The sequence below is a fragment of the Coenobita brevimanus genome, chromosome 44 (assembly GCF_032717465.1).
Source record: "Coenobita brevimanus isolate Jiangsu-jjx chromosome 44, ASM3271746v2, whole genome shotgun sequence".
Lineage (NCBI taxonomy): Eukaryota > Metazoa > Arthropoda > Malacostraca > Decapoda > Coenobitidae > Coenobita > Coenobita brevimanus.
The window spans coordinates 46,275,665-46,286,341 of record NC_136997.1 but is presented as its reverse complement, the minus strand read 5'-3'; positions in this window follow the sequence as shown (position 1 = coordinate 46,286,341).

The following is a 10,677-nucleotide window of genomic DNA, read 5'->3' as shown; positions in this document are numbered from 1 at the left end:
AAGACAAGATGCAAGTGAGGCAGGGTGGGGCAGGCAGGGTGGCAGAGGGGAGGCAGGTGTGGGTGAGGCAGGATGAGGCAGGCAGGGTGGTATAGGTGCGGCAGGGTGGAGACATCAGAGCCAGGCAGGAATGGGGTACGCATGAGGGAGTGACAGGCAGAGAGAGAGAGAGAGAGAGAGAGAGAACCGCTGGAGGGAATGTAGAAAAGAAAGTGAGGGAGGGAGGGAGGGAGGGTTGAAGAGAATTAAGTAATTAGGTAGGTAGGCAGGTAGGTAGGTCGGCAGGTAAGGTAAAAAGGTAAGGGAAGATGTAAGTGATATCCGACTCAGGTAGGTAGGTAGGTAGGTAGTAGGTGGGAAGGTAGGTAGGTAAGTAGGCAGGTAGGTAGGTGGGTAGATGGGCAGTTATTGTAGGTAAGTAAGCATGCAGGTATAGGCAAGTAAGTAGTTACGAGGGCTTGTGGACAGTTAGGTAGGTAGGTAGGTAGGTAGGTAGACAGGTAGGGAGGAAGGAAGGTAGGTAGGTAGGTAGGTAGGTAGGTAGGTGGGTAGGCAGGTAGGTAGGTGTGTAATTTTTAAGATTAACAGGATCAGAAAATTCAACTGAACAATAGAACTGATCTGACAGTAAAAATATTCCCCTCCCCTCCCTCCCCCCTATCTCTCTCTCTCTCTCTCTCTCTCTCTCTCTCTCTCTCTCTCTCTCTCTCTCTCTCTCTCTCAACACCTCCAGACATTAAAAAAGCATCTAAAAACACAACCCCAGCCCCAACCCCACAAAAAAACACAGAAAATCATAAAATACTCTCTAGAAAGGTCAATCCGTCGCAAATAATACATAGCGGTAACGTAAAATCAATACCCCGCCATTTTAGCCAAGTTACCCTTAAAATCGATACGTTTTCTCTGGTGTCCAAATTTCTTTCGTCTTTCCATCTTCTCGAGCTGTGTGTATTTTTCCATTTTTCTTCTCTCTATCCTCTCAAGCGAACAGCAGAGGTGAGAAGAAGATGCAGGAGGGAGGGAGGGAGGGCGGGAGGGTAGGAGAGAAGGAAGGAGGAAGAGAGAGAGGGATGGGAGAGGAAAAGGGGTACTCCTGAGAAAAGGAAAGGGAGGCAAGAAATACTATATGAGAGGAAGAAGAGGATGAGGAAAAGTAAGGAGGAAGGGAAGACAGGGTGACAGGAAGGAAGGAAGGAAAAAAATAAAGACAAGAAGGAAGAAAGGAAGGAAGGAGGAGAAGGTGGGACGTAGCAGGGAATAAGGGAGAGAAGGAGGTAAGAATAAGAGAGAGAGAGAGAGAGAGAGAGTGGGAGGGGGTACTAAACAGGACATTACCCTGGGTGGCAGTGACAGTGCAAATTCCCTCCATCACCATTTGTCACCACCACCACCATTCCTACCACAACTACCACCATCCCTACCACAACTACCAACATTCCTACCACAACTACCAACAGTCCTACAGCTACCAACACGCCTACCACAACTACCAACATTCCTATCACAACTACCAACATTCCTACCACAACTACCAACATTCCTACAACTAACACCATTCCTGCCACAACTACCACCATCCCTACCACAACAACCACCATTTCTACCACAACTACCACCATCCCTACCACAACTACCAACATTCCTACAACTACCACCATTCCTATCACAACTACCAACATTCCTACCACAACTACCAACATTCCTACAACTAACACCATTCCTGCTACAACTACCACCATCCCTACCACAACAACCACCATTCCTACCACAACTACCACCATCCCTACCACAACTACCAACATTCCTACCACAACTACCAACATTCCAACCACAACTACCACCATCCTTATTACTACCATTATTTTCAATACCATTATCATCATCATCAACACCACCATCATCATCATCATTCCTACCACCACCTACTACAACAACCACCATTCCTACCACAACTACCACAATATCTACATTCTCTCTCTCTCTCTCTCTCTCTCTCTCTCTCTCTCACACACACACACACACACACACACACACACACACACTAAAACAGATATAAATAAACACAAACAAATACACATACACGCATCCCTCCCACCCTCACACACACACACACACACACACACACACACACACGTCACCGTCAGAATGGTCACTGTTGAACTTGCCTAAGGATAATATTGTGAGGGATGAAGTGTGTGTGCGTATGTCTGTCTGTGTGTGTGTGTGTGTGTGTGTGTGTGGATTTAAGCCCGTGTAGACATGTGTGCGTTTCAGTGTGTGCATGACCTAATACTGCCAGTGTGTGTGTGTGTGTGAGAGAGAGAGAGAGAGAGAGAGAGAGAGAGAGAGAGAGAGAGAGAGAGAGAGAGAGAGAATATTTATATACAGTACGCATGTGTGTTTATGTATGCATGAATCGGTATGTATGTGTGTGTATGTATGTATGTATGTATGTATGTATGTATTTTCAACATTGATAATATTAGGCAAGTATAATCTTAGTCATGTATAATTCCAAGCACAGGCGGGTGAGGCAGGGGTGAGGCAGAGAGAGGCAGGGATAGGCAGGGGGAGGCAGGGAGAGGTAAACTGAGGAAAGGTGAGGCAGGGTGAGGATGAGTCAGTTAAAATGAGGATGAGTGAGGGAGTGAGGCAGACAGGGTGAGGCAGGGTAAGGCAAGGGGAGAAAGAGAGAGGTATAGTGAAGGAGGAGAAGGGTAAGGCAGGGTTAGGAAGAGTGAGGCAGGAGAAGGGTGAGGCAGGGTGAGGCAGGAGAAGGGTGAGGTAGGGTGAGGCAGGAGAAGGGTGAGGTAGCGTGAGACAAAAGAAGGGTGAGGTAGGGTAAGGCAGAAGAAGGGGTGAGGTAGGATGAGGCAGGAGAAGTGTGAAGCAGAGTGAGGCAGGATGAGGTAGAAGGGTGAGGCAGAGTGAGACAAGAGAAGGGTGAGGTACGAAAACGGTAAGACAGAGTGAGGAAGAGTGAGATAGAGTGGACCAGCGAGGCAGGAAAACATTAAGACAGGCAAAGAAATATGATGTGGGGGGTGAGGCAGCAAAGGAAGGTGTGGCTGTCTGAGGCAGGGTTAGGCAGCTGAGGAATGAAGTTAGGCAAGGCAGAGGGAAAAATGGAGAGGGGGTGAGGCAGGTTAGAGATGAGGCAGGTCACTAAGAGGTAAGGAAGGGTGAAGTAGATCAGAGAGGTGAGGCAGGTTAGAAAGAGGTGAGGCAGGTTACAGAAGGGTGAGGCAGAAGGGTAAGGCAGGACTGGGGAGTTGGAATAATGTGAGACAGGTTGATATAAATAACCCAGAGGTGAGGCAAGTCATGCGGGGGAGGCAGAAAATGAGGTAGGGTTAGCAGGGGGGAGGCAGAATGTGTAGGCAGAGTGAGGCATGTAGGAAACTGAAACTGAAGAATGGTGAGGCAGAGTGACGTAGGCAGGAAACAAACTGGAAAAAGGTCAGGAGGGTGAGGCAGACAGGAAACTGAAACGGCAGATGGATAAGGCAGGGTGAGGAGGCAAACAGAGGAAACTATTTAAAAGCGAGGCAGGGTGAGGTAGAACTGAAATCGGAGAAAGGTTAGGCAGAGTGAGGCAAAGATGAACTGAAACTGAGGCAGGGTAGGGTAGGCAGGGATCTGAAACTGCATAAGGTGAGGCAGGCAGGAAACTGAAGAACGGTGGGGAAGGTGGAGGAAACTGAGGAAGGGTTAGGCAGGATGAGGAAGGCATGGATTGAAACTGGTAAAGGGTAAGGCAGGCAGGGTGAAGAAACCGAGAAGGGTGAGGCAGGGTGAGGCAGAACAGGTTGGCTATAGGTGAGTGGGCAGGTTAATGAAGCAAGAAGGTAATAGCGGAACACTCCAGGTGAGAAAAGGCTGCGGCAGGGGAGGGGGGAGGTGAGGTAGGTCAGACAGGTCAGGTAAGGTTAGGCAGGTCAGGTAGGGTTAGGCAGGCCAGGTAAGGTTAGGCAGGTCAGGCGGAGTAAGACAGGTGAGGCAGGGGTAGGCAGATAAAACGCTAAGAAATTAAACTGATACTGAGAAGTGTTAAGCAGATGATGTGCGGAAGGATTGAGGCAGCCAGGTTAGGCAGAGGACGGTGAGGCAGGACTGAGGCAGGAAGAGTAAGGCAGACACAGCTGGTCAGGCAGAGGAGACAGGCAGGAAGACATGCGAGGAAAAAATCCGGAAAGAAATTTGATACGCATGAGTAAAGGTGAGAAAAATAACGAGATGCGGGGGTGAGGCAGGGGTGAGGCAGAGGTCAGCACGGAAGATGTGGAAGGGGTGAGGCAGGGAAAGTGAGGCAGGGGTGAGGCAGGGATGAGGCAGGGAAAGTGAGGCAGGGGTGAGGCTGGGTACGTGAGGACGAGGTGAGGCAGGGTAGGTGAGGCAGGGTATAACAAGGTAAGTGAGGAAGGCAAAGTTAAGAAGATGACAACAGGTGAGACTGGGGTAAGGAATTGAGAAAAGGTTGGAAGGGTGGGTAAGGCAGAAAGAGGTAGGGATAAGGAAGGATGAGCGAGCAGGGGTAAGGCAGAGTGAGTAAGGCTGAGTGAGACAAAGGTAAAAGGCTGAGGAAGGGTTGAGGCAGGGTGAGTGAGGCAGGGGTGTGAGGCAGGTAAGCGAGGCAGCATCACACTCCGGTCACTCCCCCCACCTGCAAACAACACATCCCACCCCAGGGACACGACACGCTCCATGCAGTTCACATCAACTTTTAAAAATACGCAGAAGTGTTACAAAAGACTGAAAATCAGAGTTTAATACAAAGAAGATTCATGGAGCTTCACCTTTCCTCCTGATATGCTCAAATTTTGCTACAAGACACCTGAATACAGTGCTAATAATGTGGGGATATTTGGCAATTTTTCCCCAAAGGTACAGATTATGACGTCACCCATAAACACCGTCTGGGAAACGTGATTGGCTACAGGAAGGCCAAATCGGTGAAGTCATGAAATCCCAACCAATCACGTGACAGCACTGACCGTGACGTCACACCTAATGCTCCCCTGTGATTGGGCGGAACTTGCGCGGGAAACTGGAATCGATGGCGGCGCGTCACCTTCTCACCCCAATGTTAAATATTTAATTGCGGCAGAGCGCGGAGTTTTCCCGAGTGAGAGAGAATTAGAGTTACCGCTTAGAGTTTTTATTTCGCTAGATTTACAGGTACCGAGTCTCTCCACATTGCTAAATCATCTCTAACACTATCTATCTCTAACACCATCCACCTCTACCCCTATCCTCCTCTAACACTGTCTTCCTCCATCCAGCACATCCACATCAACACCACAATGCTCTCACCTTCCTCATTTGTCTGTCTTTCCTTGCAACTCCAACGAATCCTCTTAAATAACTCACACATTACACCTTCATGCTTTAGGTGATTATTTACTCTCTAGGCAGTCTTCTAATTGGCTATCCTTGTCTTATTCTAGTAGTTCAGTCACTCTTGTAGGGGCTGCCTTGCATGGGCCAACTGATCTATTGCAGTTATTTATCTTCTGTTTTCTTCTTGCTATGTGTAAATCTATGTGAGTCTAAAGGTGTTCTGATATTAAGTCCTTCAGTTCCTCCCTATTCCCCTAAAAGAAGATAGTGGACAGAAGAATAGGGTAAACTCAGCCTGCAGTCTACCGGGTTCACGTCCAAGTCAGCCTACAACAACATAATCTCCCCAGTCAGTCTCTGTGTGTAAACCTGTGTGGAGTGTGGGTGAAATCTGTCGGGGTCTACGTGGAGTGTATGTGGAGTTTGGCGTCTGGGTGGAGTCTGGATGGAGTCTGTGTAAACCAGTGTAGACTCGGGTGTATTCTGATCTATTAGTTAGGTAGAGACGACACACCATCCTCTTTAAGCAAGGACAAAGTTACTTCCCTTCCTTTCTCGTCTTTCAAACCCCATTTCCACCCTTGTTTAACCACCTCTAATTCTGTGTAACGTTGCCGTGTTTTGGAGGTAAATCTATTCCTTGCCCCATTCATGACCCTAACTATAGTCTGTTCATTTCTACCTGGCGTCAAGCTGCCATCTCTCCATCTCAACTGTTGATAATGTGGTCTACTTACAAATTTTCTGGTATAGCAGAAGGGAGACCTACCTGAAAAGGAAATGATACATGATTAGTCAAAGGAATATTTTAGGAATTATTTTATCGTCACTTAAATGATGATGATGATAATAATAATAACACACACACACACACACACACACACACACACACACACACACACACACACACACAGAGCCACTCCCCAGAAAGCAGCTTCCTTAGAGAAACTAGAACACCTTTACCTGCAGTGAGATATAGCCAATTAACCTGCCTCTGTACCTGATCATCTTCCTGATTAACACCAAACTTGAACTCAATAAAATGCCACCCCTCACACCTCACCACGTACACTTGTGCTCTAAGTAATTTGTGTACATTTGCCAGGAGACGCTTGTGCAAAAAATTGCTCACCTACGAATAAACAGAGAGAGAGAGAGAGAGAGAGGGAGAGAATACATTTCATTCATGATAACTTACAGATCTGCGTCCTTTATCAGATTATTTTCCGTTGCTCAGTGACATAAGACAATATTCAACATTCTTCCAATAAAACTTCTTCGTGACTAGCATCATATTTACCATCCTTCCCTCAGAACTTCTTCGTGACTAGCAACATATTTACCATCCTTACCTCAGAACTTCTTCGTGACTAGCATCATATTTACCATCCTTCCCACAGAACTTCTTCGTGACTAGCACCATATTTACCATCCTTCCCTCAGAACTTCTTCGTGACTAGCACCATATTCTAATGTTAATCTCTTGTTACAGATAATTACTCAAGACGGGGAGATAAGATTACAGCTTCGTATAAGTAGAGTATTAATATCTCCTACAGATTAACACGAAAAATGATGCTAGTCACGAAGAAGTGCTATGGAAAAAAATGGAGAGCCGTAGTATTGTCTTGTTCAGGCAAGGAGCTACGTGGAATAAGATGCAAAAGGATGAAAATCTGGGCCAAGTTAAGGTGAAAGAGGTATAGTTACTGTGCATTACCTTCACACCCCCGAAAATACATGACAGAAAGGAAATGAAAATACTGCAGGCGACTGTACACGTGCTTTCACCTTAATGTCACCCTTCACACTTTTTTCTGTACTTAAGCTCTCCACTTTCACACTGAAGATCATTTTTGACTGGGTTGGATGTGGGTTGGTGTGGATGTCGATGATCATGGTGTGGATGGATGTGGGTGTGGGTGTGAGTGTGGGTGGATGGGTGTGGATATATAAGACAGTGGGTGTGGGTAGCTGTGGGTGTGTGTAGGTGTGGGTGTAGAATAGGCAGGTGTGGGAAGATGTGGGTGTGGGTAGCGTGGGAAACTTACCTGTCTTCCGTTCACCCCACAACGAACAGGTAACCTCCCCTCTTCTTCCTTCCCTCCCCCCTCCCTTCTTCTTCCCTCCCTCCCCCTCCTCCTCTCCTTCTCACCTGTCCCCTTTACCCTCTCACCTCCCACCTGACTCCTCTTCCTCATCATCTTCCTCCTTCCCTTCATATTCCCTCTGTTTCACTTCCTCTTATATTACTTCTTTCTTTTACATCTAATTTCCTTTTGTGTTCTGACTTTCCTTATCATTTCAACCTTTATTTCTTCTATTTTCCTTCATCTCCTTCTCTTTTCTTTCACTCCACATCTTGATTTTGCTTCTAATTTTCTTTCTTCCGTGTCTCTTTTCCTTACGTATCGCACCTCTTCCTTTCCATCACATCCTATTTTCTCTATCCTCCCTTCTTCCCTTTCCTCCTCTTCCTTCTATCATATTAATACTCCTCTTTCTACCCACCTACTTCTTTTTCCATTCTCACCACCGACCATCTGTGTCTTTTCCATACTTGCTACATCCTCTCTCCTTCCTCCCTGCCACTTCCGCTCCTCCTTTTTCTGTCTATTTATTCTTCCTCCTTTATCCAACAGTTTTATTCGTAATCATGCTCTGCTTCCCTCCTCCCTCCCTCTCCCTTATCCTCATCTCTTCTCCGATTTAACTACAAGCAACTGATTTTATACAAGAAGTCGCTATTACCAGTCGCCTTTGTTAGTGTCATTATTTTTTACTTAATTTACGGTGAAATTATCGATAAAAAGGCTTATTAAAAAAGTTCCATTCTTACCTATAAAGCAGAGAGAGAGAGAGAGAGAGAGAGAGAGAGAGAGAATATTTTAGATCTTATTATTGATGTGGACTTTCTTCACTAGAGTGTGGGACGTATCAAAAGCCATGCTGAGAAACCTACACTACACCCACACTTCCCACACTACACCCACACTCCCCACACTACACCCACACTTCCCACACTTCCCACACTCCCCACACTACACCCACACTACACCCACACTACACCCACACTCCCCACACTACACCCACACTTCCCACACTTCCCACACTCCCCACACTACACCCACACTACACCCACACTCTCATCGCCAGTCCTGTCTACTTCAATCACCCTTGCAACACCTCCCCTGACTGCCAAATGATGGGACCAGAGTGGCTGCAACATCAGAGTAGTTTGTATGCACAGCTGGGAGAGGATTCACCGGCTTAGGACTTAATATTTCTCTACCCGGTTTGGTCTGGTCTTTGCAACGGTACTAACTTGCGCACACACACACACACACACACACACACACACACACACACACACACACACACACACACACAGTCGCCGGCAGTACCTAGCCCCATGCCCTTACACTCCTAAGAGGGCGACGCAGGATGGATGGATGGATGGATGGATGGATGGATGGATGGATGGATGGATGGATGAATGAATGAATGAATGAATGGATGGATGAATGAATGAATGAATGAGTGGCTGGCTGGATAGATGGATAGGTGGCTGAATGAATGAATGAATGGATGGATGGATGAATGAATGAATGAGTGGCTGGCTGGATAGATGGATAGGTGGCTGAATGAATGAATGAATGAATGAATGAATGGCTGGTTGGCTGGATAGATGGATAGGTGGCTGAATGAATGAATGAATGATTGAATGGATGGATGGATGAACGGATGGATGGATGGATGCGCAGACACCCTAATCCTCTTTCGTGTAACAGAATCATCAGTGACACACGAATAATTGATGTGGGAAGCAGCTATTGAAATGGCACGTCAAATGGGAGACTGCCACCAATTAGCATGAGAAAAATGGAGCGTTCACCCCTGCCAGGAGTTGACTATGCACCCTGTTTGTCCCTGCCAGACCCCTGCATGTGCCGAAGAAATAAGAGACTGGCAGCATTATGAAGCCAACAGAAAAATGAAATAAAACGAAGCAAGGACACTCTCTCATATTCCCTTACCCTCTGTGCTAAACGAGGTGCATTATTTCTATATATTAAAACACATCTATAACTCCTAGATCTTCACCTTTTCCTCCGTCAAAGTTACCTTAAATCTTCACTAGAACATAATAAAAATAAAGTCCTCACTGCTTACCTAGTCTACCCTTATACCTGTACCTATGTTTTTGTACCTATGTTCCTGTATTTAATTTTGCACCTGTGTCTTCATCTACCCTTGTACCTGTATTCTGTACCCTCACCTGGCCTGTACCTGTGCCTGTGTCTGCCCCAGTATGAAGGCTGGAGGTCCTAGGGGTGTCTGCAATCCCCCCCTCCCCTCTACCAAACACGCAACTCCACCGTCACTCAGGGCCCAGGTGTGTCGGGCTTTAATTAACCTACCTGGCGCCCCCTCACCTGACCCCGCCAGCTAACCTAACCTAACATGACCTGACCTGAACAACCTACGTAACCTAACCTAACCTAACAAACCTGACAAACCTAACCTAACCTAAACTGATTTAACCATCTAACTTGGCCTGACCCAACTCAACAACTTAACTCAAACCATCTCAATCAAGTTTAACCCCATCTAACCTAATCTAGTTTAATTTAACCTAAACTAAACTAAACTAACCTAACCTAACCTAACCTCACCTCACCTAACCTCACCTCACCTAACCTAACCTCACCTTATCTAACTTACTTTCTCCTCCCTCCCTCCCTCCATCCTCCCTTTCCTCACTTGACATTTTCTCCCCAATCTTTCCTCCCCTCCCCTCCCCTCTCACTTAATCCCCGCCCCCATCTCCCCTATCCTCACACGACATACTCTCTCTCTCTCTCTCTCTCTCTCTCTCTCTCTCTCTCTCTCTCTCTCTCTCTCTCTCTCTCTCTCTCTCTCTCTCCTCACCCCATTTAACCTTTTGCTTTTGTGTTCTTCCCTCCCCTACACCTTCCTCTCTTCTCCCCCTCCCTTCCCCCTCACTTCTCCCCTCCCCCACCTCTCCCTTCCTCCTTCCGTCCCTCGCCCACGTATCTCTTCCTCCCTTTCCCTCTTCCATCTCTCCCTCTCTCCCCCTTCCCTGCCTCATCTCTCCCTCCCTCTCCCCTCCTCTCCCTCCCTCATCTATTCCTCCCTCCCTCGCCCCTTCATCACCTAACCCTATATTACCTTTCCGGGCAGATCAGACTGGCGGACACAGTTAGTTTCACCCTTGCCCCTGAAATGTCCAATGTCGTACCAGAAGTGTCCAAAAACGTACCATTAATGTCCCAAGGCACCAATTATGTCCAAAAATGCAATATTACTGAC